We start from the raw sequence: 21,230 nt of genomic DNA, 5'->3' as shown, positions 1-21,230 counted from the left end.
TAAAGTATCCAAAGAGAAGGGTCTCCTAAATTCACACATTCGAGTGTACAGGCCATAGAATAAACAGCCAGTGATAACACTGCAGGTACTTTGGGCACCGGGGAAAGTGACTTGGAGAGGCCTCATTGTTAAAGACTCCTTTGTCAATAGGAAAAAATCTCTAGCTGAGGGGAAAAAACTTGAAAGCGCCATCTCTAAAGTGACTGCAGAATATAAATGCAAATCCCACGCCCAAGCAGAGATGTAGATTGGAAGCTGAGAAATTTGCACTGAATAAATATTACATCTCAGAGGCATAAAGAGCCCCAGTGAAATTAAAGTGGAGACACTGGGCCTCATGTACTAAATATGCATTTAGTAAATTGGTTGCAATGTGCATTTGCCTTTTTACAGAATGCATTTGTATCTTGCAAACCGACCTATGTATTAATAGGTCCGTTCACAAAATACAGAATCTTTGTGGGTCATAATTTGACCTACCACATAAATAATAATGAGGTAGGTCGCAAATTGTGACCCACCACGATTGGCTACAATCACAGGCATGGTGGCGTGCTAGGGTCAGCAGACCACCACCATGTCTCTGATTGCATTTCAATAAAGCAATCTACTTTTTTAATTAAATGAAATACATTTAAAAAGAAAAATTCAATGTTTTTGTTAGTAAGCAATGATTTTGTGGACCACTGCCTACTCCTAAAAATAAACAAAAATTAAAATCAAAAAGGGGAAGGGATGCCTTGGGAATCCCTTTCCATTTGCAAATAGGTTACCAAATCCTTTGGTGTGGTGCTTTAATATCAAAGTTTTATGACTGGATTTTGGTCGCAAGGTATTAATATATAACCATAAGGATTCGACATTTGGAAGGTACGCTCTTAACATGCCCCTTCCAAATACTGATTTCAAATGGTTTCATAAACCCATTTAACGATTCGTGAAACCTTTTTCGAATCATTAAATGGGTTTTATACATTTAAAAAAAGGATTTACCATTCACAAACCCTCTGATTTACTAAATAAGAGGGTTTGCAAGTGATTAAACCATGAGTATATGAGGCCCTGTGTGAGCAGTGGGAGGTAGCTAGAAGAATGCTTACTTTCCAATTAAAAAGAGAGAGAGGTCAATCTGGCAATCCCTTTGATTCATGATACTGTGAGCAATTCACCTACACACCCTGATGATACCTTTGAGGCTTTTACCTCTTTTTATGCAACTTTATATGCCTTATCACATTAGAAGATCCATGATGGGGAAGATAAATGTCTGAATTCTCTTTATCCCCGTTCCCTCACGGACAAAAGAAATGCATTGCTGGAGGATGAAATCACCTTGGAAAAAATGAATGAATGATGCCATTACAAAACTACTGCCTTGTAAGTCACCACGGGAAGACGGCTCACCTGGCGAATTTTACAAATCATGTAAATCCCTGGTAGCTCTGATGCTGTATAATGCATACAGTGAGGCAGAGAACAGTGGGTCATTAGCTGCTTTATCTAACAAGTCCATTGTAATGTTGCTTCCAAAGGAGGCAAAGACTTACTAGACTGTGGGAACCATTTGCTTAATAAATGTAGATATCAAAATACTAATTCTAACCTATAATTATCCCCTGTGGAGATTCATTGTACATGCAAGGAAACAGTGAAATCATGTACTAGACATAAGTACCACTCTAATAGGAGCGGGAAGGGAAAACACCCTTTTTAGGTCCAGCGTCAGCCAGCGTGCAAGGGCTGCTCGGCGAAGAGCTGTTGTAGTTCAGTACGGAGAGAAGTTTCGCCCACTCCCCCGCCCTTATTTTTCATTGGCTTGTGGGTTTTTCCTTTGTAAATGCTGTCTTTTGATTCATTATGAGGCTTGTTAGTCCCTCCTTAGTACAGCCATGTCATCATTTGTATCCTCACATGGTTACTAGACCCTTTACTTGGTTGTTACACAGGGTATGTACTATTTCCTTTTGGAACCGGAGCCCGTCGCAGGAGCCGGACCAGGTAAATGTGTGTTTTGGTGTCTTCTAACCCCCTCCCGTTGTCCGTGCCTTCTTTTCCCCTCGCCTCCGTGCCCTCCCTCCCGTTGTCCATGCCTTGTCCTGTCCTCCCCACCCCCCACCTGCTGCCCTCCCGTTGTCCATTACGTTTCACCTGCCCTCCCTCCCTACCAATGTCTGTGCCTTCTCCCCCCATCCCCCGCCCCCTCCCGTTGTCCGTGATGCCAAGTTGCCAACTATTTGCATTGCAATGCAATATGTCTCGCATAAATTGGAGACCTATTGCATTGCAAATGCTTATTTTGGGTACTTGCGATTAATTTTGGATATTGACTGTTTAAGTGTCAACTTAATAAAGCAATTTCGTAGATGCTGTTAAACAGATAATTAGACACCCGAAATAACCTCTTTCTCTCATTTCTATATGCAACTTTCCAAAATGAAGTTTGATGCAAATGTTTAATTCACAATATACAGAAATATTAACATTCTATGTGAGAAACAAAGGGTGCGCGTTTACAATTCAGTGTAACATGGGGATGGCTTCTGGTGTGTAAACAGTACAGCTTTGCGTGTACACATAGACAGTGTAGTGAGGCCTCAAGAGTACAACAAGTATGGTATAATCAAGTTCCTCGGGTACATACAGACAAACAATGCTTTAAGGCATCAAGTATTGTATGGTAATGCAACATTTATATAGCGATCACTACCCCTAAGCGATTGTCTAGTGTACAGAACTGAGTGATGCTATGTATACCACGATTACCCTCAGCCAATTCACCAAGAGAGCAGCAAGTTTTAATGATGCATAAAATACATGGAGAATTAAAATGCATATGGATAAGTAGTACAACGAGGCATCTGCAGCACAAACACTACTCAGGGGATAAAAATAGTGACATCTTAAGAACTTTAGAGGCCCCAGGCAATTCATATTTTGGGGCACCCTAAATGGAACAAATTTGCTTTTTACTAACCATTTCCTGCTAATTAAAATCCACAAGCCAAACAATACTAAATCATATGTTACATTTTAATAAAGTTCAGTTTCTATGGGACACCTTGGAAGGTGGGGGCCCTGGGCAATTTCCCACTTTCACATGCCTTAAAACGTTTATGGATAAAAGTGCACAACAGTAAAGAGAAGCTTAAGACACTCCCTAAAAATTCAATTGGTCTGTTTTTTACTTCAAGTGGAAGTCATTTATTGACTGAGGAGTGTGTGATTCTGTGGATGAGAGAATGGGTGAACAATGAGAATCAGTCAATCTGTGCAAGGATGGAAGAATCGGTGAGAGAGTGCATACATTTGTATATGATTAACTGCAATAATGGATGAATTGGACTTGTTTGAAATGTTTACGTAGCCTGGGGCGCATGCACGTGGCATCTGTTCCTCACCTTGTCAAACACTGTAACAGCCTGTAAGGACGAACGTTACGGGCACACTCTGCAGATGTGCCATCAATGCCACTTTTTCCCCTTTGGTCCTGAAATTCCCCTAATTATTTTCTTTTAGAAACAGTTTGTGGGGCCCCTGATCCCTAGGGATCCCGCGAACTGCATGTTGGTGCTCAATGTCGCCCTTTTGGTGAGTCCCTGAGACAGGAGATCCTCTACTGGTATTCCTACACTGTCCTCTTAATAGGGTAGCTCCTCTTCAGCCCCTCTGCTGGAGCCCTGGCTGGTAGAAGCTGGTTATAGATTTTAGGTTGTATTCGAGTATAGATCTGAAGCCCCGCCCACTCTCTGCCCATATTTGCCATTGGCTTGTGTCATTGTCCTTCGTAAAGGCTGGCTTCTGATTCGTTAATAAGCTTGTTAGTCCCTCCTTAGTACCGCCTTGTCTTCATTTGTAACCTTCCATGAGGACTGGCCCTTTTACTTCTGTTGTTACACGGTATGTCTGTAAGCACTATTTTCTTTAATAATTTTTTCCAACTGCAGACACGACATGCTTCTTTGAAATGAAATAGGTCTCGCATTTGCAAGAGTTTGAGCTATTGGCATTGTAAATGACAATGCCTTTTATGTATGTGTTAATTATCAAAACAGATAAATAAAGGACATTGTCATTTACAACGCCAGTAGGTTAAACTCTTGCAAATGCGAGACCTATTGCATTGCAAATGCTTGTTTTATATAACCTTGTCCCACTATATTAGTGGTATGCTTTATTATCGGGTTCACCCTGGTTCCTAAAGGCCAGGGTGGGCTTGACCATATTCTAGGGAGCTCTTATGAAGACAATAAAATAGGGGGCGTAGCTTTAAAGATAAAAATACCTCATCCACTTCCAAGGTATCCCATTATTATTATTTATGTTTTGCATAAAAAACACCCTAGCCTAGCAGGTACAAAGAATGGTCTAGATACCATTTTATGAGCATGTTATTCTTAAACTGCATCAAAGTTGCGGAGTATGAATGGTTGTCACTTCTGAATTTTCAGTTGTAAAACTGTGGTGCACTGCGGCGTCTCTCATAACTATTCGTTTTTGAGACGCCTGTAGAGGTGCATGAGTATGTATATGAAGGAGACACAAATAAGTGGAACATGTACGTTTTAGCAGTATGAAAAAAGGACGCAGGGAGAGGTGATTTGCGTGGTGAATTCGAGAAACCAGATGTTGGTATTGATCCTTATGCAGTATATACTTTTACTTTCAGGAACTACCCAGAGTGGCAAGTATTAGCACTGCCTGCATATGCTTTGAACCCAATTGCATGCCGCACACATACAAAAAAAACATGTTGAATACATTTGTTGTGGGGATGATATGAGTACATACTCACCCTGACGAAAGCCCAGGACGGCCCAGGTCATTAGTAAAGGGCTGAAACATGTTGGTGTCTTAGGGACATAGGACCACTGTATCCTGTCAACCCCTAATATAGTATTTCATGTTTCCAATCCACCCCACTTATTAAGGGAGTGCAGGCATCTGGAGGGTTGGTGGAAGCTCAGGCAGTGGTTGATGTATGCTAGTTCCTGGTAATGGAGAGTCTTGCAGGTGTGCGTCAGTATCTTGAATTGGCATCTTTTTTGGACTGGAAGCCAGAAGAGGTTCCTGAGGTGGGGGGTGATGTGGGTCTGTTTGGGGAGATTGAGGATGAATCTGGCAGCTGAGATTTGCATCATCTGGAGGCTCTTCAGGAGTTGGTTGGTGATTCCAGCGTAGAGTGCATTGCAATAGTGGAGCCAGCTTGTGACTAGGGATTGGGTGATGGTTTTTCTGGTGCTGACGAGGAGCCAAATTAAGATTTTTTGGAGCAGGCTGAGGAGACTGTTGTGGCCGTGGTCTGTCAGTGTGGGTCTGAATTTGAAGGGCCACCAGGTGTCATTCCATGGGGAGGTGTTGTTCCCAGAGATCAGCACTTCGATCTTATTGGCTGCAAACCCCAAGATTTGGTCAATCTGAGGGGTTTGCGATTGCTAAAACACTTTTTAAATTTACTTAACTCATTTAATGATTCAGAAAAGGTTTTCTGAATCATTAAATGGGTGTATGAAATGTTAGGGAATCGTTATGTGGGAGAGACGATTTAAGGGCGCGCCTTCCAAATACTGATTCCTTTAGGTATGTATCTATTAATGTTTTGTAACCAAAATCTGGTTGCAAACCATTAATATTTTAGCAGCAACTCAAACTGAAATGAGTCGCCATGAAGCCCCTCTCTGAATCTGATGTTACAGTGTTCATTCAAGGTGTTACATTCACACAATATTACCGGTAAGATGGCCAATAGCCTGACTGGGCTTTTTGTTTTAAATAGGGTTTTGTTGTTTGTGTCAGTACTTACAGGTTTTACTCTTTTTCAACACCGAGTCCTGAGGATGGTCTTGCAGGCCTGTTACGCCATCTGAGACCGAAACATCAATAGTCTGTCCTCTCTAACATCATTACTGACACCATATGGTGTTTCAGTCCTTCATTAAAAGTTGAAATATAATGATTTGTATCATATGAACTGTGGAGTTATGAACCTCTAAAGTTAGGAGGATTTGTATGCTTCCTTGGTTCCCTAAATTGAATAGATGTTATCAAACTGTAGGGATCGTAAAGTGGTATCAGTGTTGTTATGTAGATGTACTGCTGTATTTAATATTATATTTGTATTGCAATTATGTACAATGGATATGATGTTATGATGATGCAATTTCTATAAATATATTCATGTTCCTAACAATATGTCATTGGTACAGTACATGAGGGATTTACTGATGTCATTGGATCATATTTATGACCAGTATAAGACTGAGTTGAGCATAAATAATTCCTCCTGGAACATATTTGGTCTAATCATTCTATGGCTCATTTCTTTTTCTTCTGTCAACTGTATGCCGTGCCTAAGAAACAATATCTTATAACATTGCTCAGGTCTTTGAATATTAAAAAAGTTCACACCAGCCCTGTATTATCAGAATTGTTTTTCAATCTGAATATATTTGCCTGATGATACACAAGTTCATATCATCTGCAGGCAGACTGAGAAGTGATAGGGAAATGATGTTATGATGCACATGTCACTTTAGCAAATTCTGTGTCTGGAATTTTAAACTTTTCTATTTTATATATACTGATTTTATGTTTATAATGTTTGTGACATACTTATTATATATTGATTGATTTGATGTATTGTGTTCCTTTATTCTCTTATACAAGCCGAATAAAGATTTTATATGATGTTGATGATAAGCCTCAGAATATCTCTTGTTCTCTGTCTTTCCTGAAACTGTAATATAAATAATATGTATGTAATCAATGTCATCAGAGTTTTGGCATCATCTCACTCCCTTTCCCGACAAAGATAACTACCTTTTATTTTGTGAAAAGTTGCTTTGTGGTTCTGGTGTATTTTCAAAGTTGTTTCTTAAACTGTAATACAACTTTCAGCAGAATGATATAGTTCAAACTGTTATGAAAGGAATCACTTTCCTGATCACATACCACTACCTCAAATAAAATATGTGTCATGAAAAGTAGATACATTCTTTTGAGGAGAGTTTATTTCTATGATATGACTAGATTCCAAAGAATTGAACTTGAAACATGTTTTCCTAATGAAAACAAACAATTATCAAGGTTTCCCAGGAGTTTGGCAAGCAGCAGCAAAGTATCCTAATTGCCTAGATAAGGTGGTCTTTACCTCAGTTAAATTCTAAAGGATAACTTCGAAGTTTTTACCACTATTTGCAAACGTAATGGGAGTTTTTTGTCTTCATGAGAAATGTTGCTGCCTTATTGCACAGCTGAAATCTCAGAGTTATCTAACTCTTATCCTCAGTGCATGCACTAAGCTACGCTTCTTAAAACTGAGAATGGGGGTGATTCCAACGATTTGCCATCTTCCCAAATGGAAAAGAGACTCTGCCCTGGAAACATGCCGGCTTTGCGGCCAACATAGGGAAGATCTTTTGCACGTACTGTGTTTGTGCCGTAACCTCTTGAAGGAAAGAAGGGCTCTACTACGAAGGGGCTGGATCGACAAGGAGGCCAGATCATATAGGGGCGCAGTGTTGGCCTGCTTTGATCCCTGGAATACCATCTTTGCGCCTTGGTTACGTTCATGGATCGCTTTGCAAAAAAACTAGCGGAGATGAGACCTGACCTAGACCCTTTGCTTACCTGTATCAGTTGCTGAACTAATTCCATTTGCGGAGCGGACTGGCACACGGACAGTTTTGGTAAAAAAATAAAATAAAATTGTCATCAGAAGGGGAGTAGCTCACAGGCTAGCTGACGCGGGTCTCAAATGTTATTTTAAACTAGGACAGCCATCTCCTCATGGAACACTTCAATAGGAGGTATGGATAGTGCAATTACAATAGCGTTTTATATGTTACGTTGATGGGTGCTTTTATCCACAGGAACCTGGGATTTATTATAAATTTTACATATTGCAACTATTTTTATTTGTAGTGGTTTGCAAGGGTTTTAACAAATCATGCAATAAAGTTTCTTTCTTTCTTTCTTTAGCTGCCTTAATTACACTCACCCACCTTGCCAAAGAGGCAAAGCTTCTCTCCATGTGAAACCATCGCTCTGCGTGCATCATCAGCTGTCGTTCAGAAAAAGGCTAATGAAAATCTATGAGGTAAGGGAGAATAAATGGCCCAACTTTTCATTCTACAAGGGAGACCATCATTTTACATTAATGCTACTGTGCAAGTCCTGTAAGTTGTGACTACTGCACCCGTAAACCGTCAAAACACAGAACACTTAGTGCATGCCACAGTTCATGACACTTAGGGCCTGATTCTGATCCGGTTAGGAAAGCATTCCCGCCTAGGGCCTAATTCTGATGCAGTTAAGAAGGCCCCCTAATGGCATTTGCTCCTTTCAAATCGGATCGGGAACGTTTCTTCCCGACCGAAGTCCAAATTACAATGCGGTTAGGAACATATGCTCCCATTGAAGTCAATGGGAGTCCAACCAAATCGTATCTGGAAGCATACGGACGCATCGTACTCCGTCGGTCGGACTCTCTCGATCCGAGTGGGTTAGAAACCATTTCCAAACCAATTGGGTCGGGAAGGTTTCCAACCCGCATCAGAATCAGGCCCTTAGTAAGAAAGACATTCCACCCTCTTGTCTATCCACTTGACTCTATCAAAAACCCCACTGCTCCTTGGACTTTTCTTAGAGTTGAAAGACTGCCCTGCCCCTGAATCCTCTGCACTTCCTTGACCCCCAGCTAATTCACCCCTTTACTAATCACTTCCACTGTCAGCCCCATTCTCTATAACTTCCCCCAAACTAACAAGCCTCCTAATCAACTTAACATCTTTGAAAACAAATAATGTACATATGTACATCATGTTCTCACACTCCAAGCCGAACCTTCTCTTTGTCTCTTTGTTACCACAAGATGATCAGAACACACTCACCTTTCAGGAGGCCATCCAGCTGTTGAAACCACCTAACAAGGCAGGAAGAGAATTATCAGTCATTTTAAAGAGCAAAAATCAAATGTTTCTCCGGTTTGTCAGCAGCAGACTGTAAATGACTTCTTGTTTGCTACTCACCTACCATTGTCTCATACTTATACATACTGCTATACAGGCCTCCATCAAACAACTCACTACTCACATACACCTTCCTTGCACCTCCACCAGCATTGCTGTAAACAACAACAACAACCTCCCCCTTCTGGTCGACATGAATATCTTGGTTTTAATGATCAAAATTCTCTCAAACAATATCCCTACTCTCGAGCCTAGGGGCTTTCAATTTCTTCTAAAGTGGTCTCTGAACCAAAACTCTATGACAGACACACCCTGAGCACAAATCCCACTAAAATAAATTGAGATTTCACCATCATCCATATCAACCTGATCATCAGTCCCGCTAGCATAGTAGCAACAGCCGAAAAAACATTCTGCCGACAATGGAACAAGATCAATCTCACCACACTCAATTCTCACCTCACCACTTCATCACTGTCCAATCACACACAATAAGGAAGCACTTCTATCACTAACTAGCCAAAGCATTCTCTAGAATAATACCCCTATGGATCTTCTCATACCCGAACTGCTGTCTAAAGACCCTCTGACTAAACATAATGTAAAGATATTGAAGGCAGAAAACATAATCTTGAAAATTAAATGGAAGAAATGTAATTACCCTAGTTTATGTTATTTCTGTTTCAATGTTGGTATTAATAAAGTACAGAAGTAGCATCAAAGTGTAGCAGATCACTGTACAAAGAAACAAGATACATATACAACATATGAGATTAAACAAGCATGCAAGTATGTGTACAATGAATACTCAGGGTTAAAAAACTAAGAAAAATACAGAATAAAATATAGCAGTTCGTTGAAGACAAAGGGAAAGTAATGGATACCATCCAGGATGGTAGGAAGATTGTGAATATGTGTTTTTGAGACCTATCATCTACCATGAATTGAAACAGTGATGGGGTGAGTCTTAGTGTAAAGGCCGGTCATTCCAAAGTGTTAAGGGCTGACAAGGCATGGTGGTGTTTGCTTTCTATTACAATGATAAGCATGGATATCAGCTTCACACAAGACCTACAAATTGGCCTTTAAAAATGTGAAGGTACTCATCCACTCTGGCCTGGACTCAATACCTATCTGTTAGACAAAAAAGTAACTGCATATCTATTGAGATCATTCATCCTGCCCTATGTTTTTTGTCCTGTGCAGCCTCAGTGTTTTTTTGTTTTGCCCCAGTGACATTGACAGTCATACAAATTGTTGGAAATGGCCTTTTATGCAGGGTCACCCCCAAACATTTTGCCTTCCTACTCCCATTTTTCCTGAGTTTGTTTTTGTTGGCTTCAGGACTCTGTGCGCTTTAACTCTGCTAACCAGTGCCAAAGTTCTTGTGCTCTCTCCATAAAGACTGGTACCATTGGCGTATCCACAATTGACACATTTAATTTATATATAAGTACCTAGTAAAGTGCACTGCATATGCCCAGGGCCTGTAAATTAAATGCTACTAGCGAGCCTCATGTCTCAGGACTGCCATTGCAGAGCCTGTCTGTGCAGTTCTAAACTGCCATTTCGATCTGGCAAATCAAGCCTCTTGCCAGACCCAAACCTTCATTTTTAATACATATATGTCACCCCTAGGGTGGGCCCTGGACAGACCAAGGGCAGGAAGCAGTGTATTAAAAAAGTTGGACAAGAACTTTTAAGTTTTACATGTCCTGGTACTGAAAAATTCTTAAATGAGTTTTTCACTACTGCAATTCAAAAACCTCTCCCATAGGATAACATTGGGATTACCTTATTATATGTTATAAGTGTAGTTTCCAATTGGGATGTGATTTGACCCCTAAGTTTGGTGTCTACAGCATCACAATTTAAAATCGCAACTTATGACGAAATCGAATTTTAAATTGCAATTCCGAGCGTCTGTTTCCAAAATGGTTCTATAGAAGCAATGACCCGATGGGAGGAAAGCTTGATCTTATCAGATTTCAAGCAGTCACTCGGTAAAGAGTTACGCCGATACGGACAAGCAGCGACGTCCAAATAACTGATCTGCCCCACGCTGGCCGTTTTAAGATACAAGGGAAGCACAAAGAAGCTGAGACACCCGCATTACGATCACGGAATCGGCCAATAGCCAGCTGCTCCAAACTGTTTCACTCGTTTTCTGTGACATGACTGGCTGTTTTGATTTCAGCAACCTAATATTTCACATTGCGATTCTAGTTGTGATTTGTGGATTTTGCATTTAAAGAAATGTTCAGTGTGGTCCTGAAGAGAACCCTATAATGAAGAGGGTTCGAAACACGTCTACCTCGTGTGTTTGATTGCCAAACAAACAGTTTTTTAAAAAAAGCCTTTTGTGCACTGTTAAAAATTTGGTGCCAACATTGAAATGTTATTGTAATTTCTTGTAGTGCAAAAAAAAATGTATTGTGTTGAGTCGTATTTTGTTTGGCCCAGATCCTTGGTTCAAGTGAAAAAGATACTATACAACCAAGGAAGTGGTGTGTGAGGGGAGTGAGTGTAGTGTGTAAGTAGTATTGAATGTTGGATATCTACATAGTTGGATGTGAGAGTAGCTAGGTCAGCCAAGATGGCGGCTAGTCTAAGTGGTTGTACATTTTTTGTATAGTGTGGGTTGTGTCTTTTTATTGTTGTATACATTTTGAAAAATTAAAAAGAAATTATTTAAATGGAATCATTTTTCTAAAATAAAACTATTGGTTAGTTCCGGCTGACACTGATAACTGTTCATGCGCCGTGTGACTTTTTTGCAAAATCATCAGTATTGGCAATTTCTGTGTTTTTGGTGACTTTTATAAAGTTGGCATTTTCTTACTTTATTAATTTGGTACCTGTTGCCTGTCACTGATCACATGGCTGGGATGGCGTGGGTGACAGCTGGGCTTTGTGCATTCCCCCTAGACAGCCACACACAGTGGGAGCTTAGGTGTAACTTGATGGGCCATTCTAGGAGGATTTGATGGAGGAGCTGGACACATTGGGTATAAGAACTGGACTTCAGACCCTACTAATTCAGTACACTTCTGAACCAGTGGATGCTCTGCCAGGAAGAAGGACTGCTGTGCTGCTTTAGGACTGTCACTGTGCTGGACTGCTGTTCTGGAAGAACTTCTGCCTTCCTGAGCTGATCTGTTGCATGCTGCCCCCTGGTCTGGAGAGGAAGAACCGGAACCTGAAACATATCTTGAACCCAGGTCCCCAGAGTGACTCCAAGGGATAGTCTGCTGGCCTCCTGATCTGTGCCTCAGGAATGTAACAGGCTCCACACAGCTCCTGGACCTGTCTTCATTGAGCTCCTGACCCCCAAGAGGTACCTCTCAGGTCCTGGGCCACTTGGAAGTGGTTTTGGCTCCTGAAATAAAACATTTGAACTCCTCGCAAATGTGAACAGGCCCATTCACTCTGGAAACGAGCCACTCACACAAAGGATCAGCACAAGCTTCCGCAATTTCATCTCTTTGCAGAGTAAGTATTGTCGCTCGTGTCCACGGAGCTCCAGCCTGTTCGTCCGTGATGCCCGGTGGCTCTTTGCATCCCACGGACCACCACCAGTGACTCTCTCCTTGCTCCTGCCGAACTTCTTCCCTGCAAACAGGACTCTTGGCACAATTCTTGAGACGGTAATACTTCAGCAGGACTTACCTTGAACTGTTTCTGACCTGCACTCTATCGCGGTAAGCTTGAACGTTTGGATTTGACTTGGTCCAGCGTGATGAGATATCCCTGGATTGGTGCTTTATGCTTTTAAGTGCTATTTTACTGTTTATTTGTTAAAAATCCATAACTCAGATTCTACTTGTTGGATTTTTGTAAATTTGTTGTGTTGTTTTATTTATCAAATTAGGCTCTATTTGTATAACCTGGTGTTTATTTTATTGTGGTTCTTCACTGTGTTACTCTTTGAAGTGGTGCACAAATACTTTACACATTGCCTCTTCAGTTAAGCCTGACTGCTCTGTGCAAGTTACCAGAGGATGAGCACAGGTTAATTTAGGGTGTGTTGTGACTTACCCTGATTAGGATTGTGCTTCCTGCTTGGACAGTGCGCATACCTCTATCACACAGAACCTCAATTTCTAACATTGGTGATCAGCAGTGAGGATAGGACTTGTGTTTGTGCAGTACCATACAGTGATTTTGTTTACACTACCATTCTATATCAAAGACTAATTTGAGTAAATTCTCACTGATCAGCATTTTTTTCTCCAAATTCTTCTGCTTTCAGCCTGCCTCTTATACCTGTGATATCACCTACAAAGATAGAGTTTGAGTGGCCAACTTGGAGAGCTACACTACAGCCCACCTGAAGAAGTTTTGCCAGTAGAAGGGGTTGCCTGCCAAGAGGAGCAGTAAAAAGACAGAGCTGCAAAGACGTTAAGGGCATGGGCAGAAGCCCATCAGACCCCCACAGACAATGAGGAGAAAGAGCTGCAGGATGAGGTGGAATTGGACCAAGACCCACAGTATGGTCTTGGACTGCTGCCTGTGGAGGAAGGGGCCAACTTCCTACCAAGTTCAGAGATCCACATCGGGCAGGGAGTGTGTCATCAAGGAGCATGTCCCCAGAGAGGTTGGAGGACAGGAGGGAGGAGAGAAAAATTAAGTTGGAGCTTGCTAAGCTGGAGGAAGAAAAGGCTTGGGAAGAAAGGGGGCTTGCCTCAGGCAACTGTACATCACAGCCATGCAAGTGGAGTCTAGCAGTAAAGGTGGCAGCATACCGGCAGTGTCTATTGGAGAAGGAAAGGTCTGCATTTCATAGTATTTGGTACCCAATTATGCAGTGGGGGATGATACTGATAAGTGGTTCTCAGTACATAAAATGTCTCTAAGCGTGCACAAGGTTCCTGCGGTGTACTGGGGGGATAGCTTGTGGAGGTACATGCCCAGAGCAGGGGGGCATATACTCCTAACACTAGAGGTAGAGGACCAGAACCAGTACGCTCCCATTAAGGCCACATTATCAATACATTTGTGTTGACCCTGGAGAGATATATACAGATGTTCAGGGGCAGCCACAAACTTCCCACACAGAGCTGGGAGGACTTTCTATATTATTCCATCAAGGCACTGAAGGGCTGGGTGAGGGGCAGCAAGGCAGAGTTTACACTGGGCTGAACAACCTAATTTTGAGGGAGCGCATGCTTGATGTTTGCTTGACAGAGCTGCCCCAACACCTGGTCAGTACCAAGCTGACTGACCCAAGGAGGCTTTGTGAGGAGGCTTGCCTCCAGGTCAATGCCAGAGTGTCAAAAAAGGTACCTGGGTGTGACTCTAAGATGGGTGGTTCAAGTTCCACCCAGCAGAGTGTGGGGCAGGTCAAGGGATACCCAGACAAGTCTCAGGTTAAGGGGTAAGGATTGGCTCCCTTGTCCCTTCTGAGAAGAAAGAGGTAGGTTCTGGTGGGCGAGGTCCAGGCTACCCCATTTTCAACCCTGCTGCTTTCATAGTTCTCAACTAGAACACAAACAGGGGGACTCTGTCTATCCAAGGAAACCACCCACTGGTGAAAACTCTACAGGAGTGGCTAATGCAGCTTTTGGGGTAGGTAGTCCCTAGGAGCAGGTCAGAGAGCATGACATGATGTTACTCGGTTGGGAAATAGACTCAGAGGGTGAGCTGGTGATCCCTCAGGGTGGGAGTCCTCACTTCCACCTGGTAAAAGTGAATGGGGTCCCAGTCACTGCTCGGAGGGATACCGGGCTAGCCAGACCATGGTAGTAGAAAAGCTAGTTTCCCCAGAGCAGTACACGGGCCAGGTGTATAGGGTGAGTCAGGCCCATATGCAGGACCTTTTCCACCCTGTGCCCTGGTATCCAGGGAATGGGGTGGGGACTTGGCCCAGAGGAGGGATATAGTTAGTCTCCAGATATCCACAGACTGCATCCTCAGGAATGAGTTACCCCGGTGTCTGGAGAACTGTGAGGGGTGGCCACAGAGGGCACCCTGACAGTTCAGTTTTGTGGGAGCACCTTTCCCAAGCAGACGGTACAGGAGCCCAGATGTAGGGGCAAGGTGGGGGAGGGCTCATCCTTGACCCCTGTTCAACCTCAAGGTGCAGACACTGGGCTGAATGACCAGTTTCAGGATATCGCCCCATAACTTGTGGGAGGGAGAGTGGAAAAAGGATGCACAACACCTTTGGCTACTGCCCCCCCCGAGAGACCTCAGAGGTCATAGAGCCCTTGCTGGCCTGGAGCCTGGCTCTGGATACTGACAGCTGTCAGTGACCTCTGTTGGTTGCCGTCTTTGTGAACAGAGTTTTCAATGGGTTGGGGGCAGAAGGCAGACCCAAGGGGTGGAATGAGCCACTTTACTTTGTTGCCCATGGAGGCACTATCTGCCTACTGGAATGTATCTGTGAGCAAATTAAGGTTAGGTGCTGCACAGATGGGGTCTATAGTTGAGGATAAGAGTTCCCCCTTGGTCACTTCAGTGACTCAGTAGAGTATAGACAGAAGGATCTAACTGAGTTCTGTGAGGAGTAGAACTGACAAGTGCCCCTGCAGTAGTGTCCCTTTCTGCAGGATCAGCCCCAAATGCAGAGGCGCAACACAGGCCCCCGCATCCCCCGCGGTGCGGGGGAACCCCTGAGCTGCAGGGGGCCCCCTCAGCACTGTACTCAGGCCTGAGAGCTCTGGATTAAATCCGGAGCGGGAGCCCCTCCGTGTACATTGCAGGGGGGCCCCCTCAACTTTCGTTACGCCAGTGCCCAAATGTTTTGCCTTCCTCCTCCCCTTTTTGCTGAATTTGTTTTTATTGATATTAGGAATCTGTGCACTGTACCACTGCTTAAAACAACACAAGCGAACGGGCTTGTGCTCTCTCCCTAAAATGTGGCAAAATTGGCTTATCTACAATTGGCATATTTAATGTACTTATAAGTCCTTAGTAAAGTGTATTATATGTGATCAGGGCCTGTAAATTCAATTGACTATTGAAATGTCTACTGCCTAGGGGCCTCCAAGATGAGCATTTATATGCTTCAGAGAGTGCAAAAGGCGGCAGCGCATATGCTGCTCAACATTCCCAAATGTGGTCCCACAGGGAGAGTTCTGGACACACTTCACTGGCTCCCCATAGAGGAAAGGATATCATTTAAAAACCTATGCTATGTTCACAAATTCTACAGGGCAAAGGCACGAGTTATCTTCTTCCTATGATCTCACCATATCACCCAAAATGCTGCTTAAGATCATCTGGGACAGGCTTGGTCGGCGTTCCCAAATTCAATAGAAAGCACCTTGGTGGCAGCTCTGTTAGATTCCTGGCAGTCAAGCAGTGGAACCTACTTCCTTTGCATCTCAGAATACAGTCTTCAGAAGCGCCCTTCAGAAAACACCTAAAACCTGGCTGTTTATGGTGAATATCAAACTAGAAGTAGAGGCTGCCCAGTCACCCTCTTGGTCTATCGGAATTCAGCCCGGGGACACTCCGTATTGAAGTAACCATGCACTCTACAAACTACTAACATAACATACTAGTGGGCCTGTAGTACTGGTTGGTCCACCCACTTAAGTAGCCCTTTAAACATGACTTAGGCCTTCCATTCCATAGGTTGTTTATGCAGTTTTAAACTGCCATCTCGACTTGGCTAGTTAAACCTCTTGCCATGCCCAAACCTTCCTTTTTAATACATACAAGTCACCCATACTGTAGACCCTGGACGGCCCAAGGGTAGGGTGCAGTGTATTTAAAAAGTTAAACATGTAATTTTAAGTTTTACTTGTCCTGGTAGTAAAAAACTCTTAAATTCATTTTCACTACTGCAAGGTCTATTTCTTCTATAGGATAACATTGGGATTACCATAAATATCATTTTGTAAGTGTAAGTTCAATTGGGAAGAGGTTTGACCCCTCAAGTTTGGTATCTCAGGAATCACAATTTAAACTCACAACGTATGGTGAAGTCAATTTTAAATTGTAATTGTGAAAATTCCACTTTTAGAAAGTAGGCATTTTCTTACTTTAGCCATTTGGTACCTGCTGCCTATCGCTGATCACATGGCTGTGGTGGGTGACAGCTGGGCTTTGTGTATTCCCCCTAGACAGGCAAACACAATGGCAGCTTAGGTGTTTCTTGATGGGCCATTCTAGGAGGATGGGTGGAAAGAGATGGGCACAGCCTCACACTTACACGTGAATAGGTCATGTCCTGTCCACACACAAAGGGCTTAATACCCTCTGTAGTGAGTCTGGAGCCAGGGCAGGATGGAGGGCTCCACTTAAGAGGCAACACTGAGAATAAGAACTGGACTTCTGACCCTGCCAACTCAGAATACGTCTAAGATCTGTGGGTACTCTACCAAGAAGAAGGACTGCTCTGCTGCTGAAGGACTGACACTCTGCTGTACTGCTGCTCTGGAAGACCCATTTGCCTTGCTTTGCTGGCCTGCTGCCCTCTTGCCTGGAGAGAAGAACTGGACCTGAAAAACAAATTGAACCCGGGACCCCAGAGTGACTCCAAGTGCTAGGCTGCTGGCCTCCTGATCTGAGCCTCATGGACATAACAGGCTCCCCACAGCTCCTGGACCCACCCCCAATGAGCTTCTGACCCCCCAAGAGGCACTTCTGAGGTCCTAGGATACCTGAAAGGGTGTTTGACTCCTGAAATCAAGCTTTGGGCTCTTTGTGACTGCTAACTGGCCCATTCGCTCCGAAACCGAGCTGCTTGCACAAAGGATTAGCACGAGCGGCCACAAGTTTGTCTCTTTGCACAGCAAGTATCACTGCTCGCAACCGGGAGGCTCCAGCTCATCTGTTATAGATGACTGGTGGCTCTTCGTGTTCCACTGACCACTGACCACTGGCAACGACACTGTCCTTGCTCCCGACAAACGTCTTCCCCTCGAATGGGACACTTGGCACAATTCTTGAGAAGGTAAAACTTCAGCGGGACTTACCTGAGACTGTAGCCGACCTGCGCTTCGTCGCGGTTGGCTTGAACATTTGGATTTGACTTGGTCCAGCATGACTAGATATCCCCAGTTGGTGCCTTAGGATGTTAAGTGATATTTTACTGTTTATTCTCTAAACATTCGTGACTCTGGTTCTACTTTATTGGAATTTTGTCATTTTGATCTTGTTTGATCATAAAAATAGAAGGTATTTTTCAAACTAGGTGTGACATCTTTTTGTGTGGTGTTTTTACTGTGTTATTTTTTGAAGTGTTGCAAAAATGCTTTACAGATTGCTTCTTACGTTAAGCCTGACTGCTCTGTGCCAAGTTACCAGAGGGCGAGCAAAGGTTAATTTGGGCTGTGTTATGACTTACCCTGACTAGGATTGTTGTTCCTGTTTGGACAAGGTGCATACCTCTGCCAACCAGAAACCTAATTTCTGACACAAGCTCACTGTGGGCCTCCCTCAAAGACCCCTTAGAGTGAGTACTATTCTCTCTAAATTGGCTTTGTGGGACTGAGGGTGGGGCAGCATAATCTCTAGTGAAGGGCCAGACTTTTTTATATGTCACCTTGAGGGTGAGATGCCCTCTGTTTTTCCCTCTGTATATGGTTCTACAAATCTTTCTCACCAGGGTTTTGCACATTACACGTGAGATATGTAGCCATAGATTGAGAGTGAGAATTATGTGATGGAAGGACATAATGATGGAGTCCAGTTTGGAATCCACATATGTGTGGCAACATAAAATAGTGAATGGTAACTTAGGAGCCACCTTATCTGCATTCTTTTCACCCCAGTTCCTGTTTTAAGGTGATATAGTGTTGTTGTGAGTAGGGACGTAAGTGTATCCTCTATTGGATGTTTGCCACCATTACTCGGTCAGAGCTCTCCCAGCTCCTCCACCTTTTAAGGCCGGATCTGCATCTGAATGAGATGTTGCTAGCTGTCTGGGCTCAGTAAACATCTTTACCTGGCCAGTTGCAACTACCTCACCTCAGGAAGGCCTTCTATTGTCCATGCCACAGATGTGAGCTGATCATCCAGTGTTCAAGTATTCCTTGATTAGCTCTGATGATAAATATTGGTCAGCATGTCTAAACATTTGTTCCAGACTCCATTAGGGTGACAGATGGAGCTATACAACCGGAACAGTTGAGTGGCACTGAGTTCCAGGGACACATTTACATGACAGCACCAATCACCACTGATGGACTGCCAAGAAATGAGGATAGCCTTGCCTGGAGTGTGAGAGGGCAATACAATAATTCTCCTACCTCGCCGCCAAGACATGGAACTCACTGTCCCTGCGCCCCAGGCAATCAGCCTCACTACCCAATACAGGAAGGTCCTCAAGACTTGGCTCTTTGAATGATCCTTCACCCAGTCTGACCAGCAGCCCCTCCCAACCCAAGCACCTTGAGACCCTCACGGGTTAGTAGCCGTGCTTTACAAGCCCCTGATTGACTGATTTATTGTGTATCTCAAAATGAGTAGTAACTTACTTCCCTATGTATGTCTCTCTCTCTGATGTCATACAACAGCCTCTGGTGTCAGTCTTTAAAACATTCCAACTCTGACATCAGGGGACATCCTAGCAGCAGCATTAGACCCTTTACCATCCATCTATCAGGCAAGTCAGGGAACCTATTATCTTAACTTCTACATTTCATAATCTGTCCTTTCACCAACTCCTTTAATGGTCTGACTTGACAGCACAGCTGTCGTCAGGCAATTATGTGAGAATTTCCAGAGAGGAGCTTTTGCTCAACTTACATTTTGGGAGCGAAGAGTACATGTTTTGTTTGGGCAGGAGCTGTGTGCTTCCACAGCAAAGTGCTTTCTCTCTGCACTGCTGTAATCAATGTGTTTATTTAACAAGCTGCCTGAGAATGACCTTTCAAGTGCCACACATGACACTAATGCTAGTAACTAGAGTGTCTTTGATAACTAGATAATGTATTGTGTTTTTCTCTGCCTGCAGCATAGATGAGAGGAGGGCAGTCATTAACCTACATAAGTTGTTAAGTCTAGCTTGACATTGTAACTGTCACCTGGCTTTTAACGTACATCAATATTATTCTACAGTTCTTTGCTTACACACAAATATATATTAATTCCCTTGCTATTTATTAGTTGTAATGCTTCTCATTACAAAACAACATTCTTTTAAAGCCAGATCTATTGGCATCTTTTTTGTAAGCATAGTAAATGTTTAAGGATTTATTTCATGGTGGTGTTTAAGCTCTTGTATGTCTTTAATGTGTGGCCATGATGTTTTATATAGATTGGCAATATCAATTGAACCTTACCTCGGTAGTGAATGTACTTTGGAAACACCATCTACAAGGACCAGGTTCAGTAGCTGACCTGATGGAGGATCTCCAAAGCAGCCATCTCTATCCCACAGACGACTTCCTAGTCTTAAAATATGTTTGCAAAACGTTTCTTTATTTTTAAATACATCACATTTTCCATAAAGGGAAACAGGCTGCACTAAAAAAAGATGGCATGGTCTAATACGGCCAATGGGAGGATCAGATTTAACAGCAACAGGTATATATATATATATATGGCAGGATATGTATGGTATGAGGGCTACTCTTTATGAGATTGCTGACTCACTTAAAGGACTCCCTCAGATGATTGACAGGCAGACCTGTGCCTTGGATAATGTTGTTAAATATTACAAAGATGCACAAGACATCTAAGAACTTTGCTGTACCACCACCTGCACAACCACTCAGAATGTAAGCACAGTCTCAAACATTCTCACTACCAGTGTTGCCAAGGTGGAGAAGTAAGAGACCACCCTGTAATAACTGTGTTCGCGCTGCATCGTGAACACATTCACTATCACAATTTCTCCTTAACAGAAATATGTAGACTTTGCACAACACAAACCTGTGTCAACCGGATGTATGACTTTACAACGCATGCTGTTACAACGCATGCTGTTACAACGAAAGTTTTACAACGCGAGTGCCTTGACAACGCAGGACATTACAACGCAAGTCTTTACATCGACTTGCACTAGATGGCGTGCTAACATTAAAAAAGTGTAATTTACTATTCCAACTCCAGTCCACGTAACAGTAGGGAAGGTGTTGGGATAGTAAACTACACTATTTTTAATGTTAGCACGCCATCTAGTGCAAGTCGATGTAAAGACTTGCGTTGTAATGTCCTGCGTTGTCAATGCACTCGCGTTGTAACAGTTTCGTTGTAATGGTGGTGCGTTGTAAAAGTTGCGTTGTAAAGGTTGTTCCCCGTGTCAACCTGTCACCTGTGTACAATGTTATATGTTGCATTCGCTACTTTGAATACCGTTATGTATGT

Source organism: Triturus cristatus, chromosome 5_1, assembly GCF_964204655.1.
Source record: "Triturus cristatus chromosome 5_1, aTriCri1.1, whole genome shotgun sequence".
NCBI lineage: Eukaryota > Metazoa > Chordata > Amphibia > Caudata > Salamandridae > Triturus > Triturus cristatus.
Note: the sequence above shows the minus strand (reverse complement) of the source record.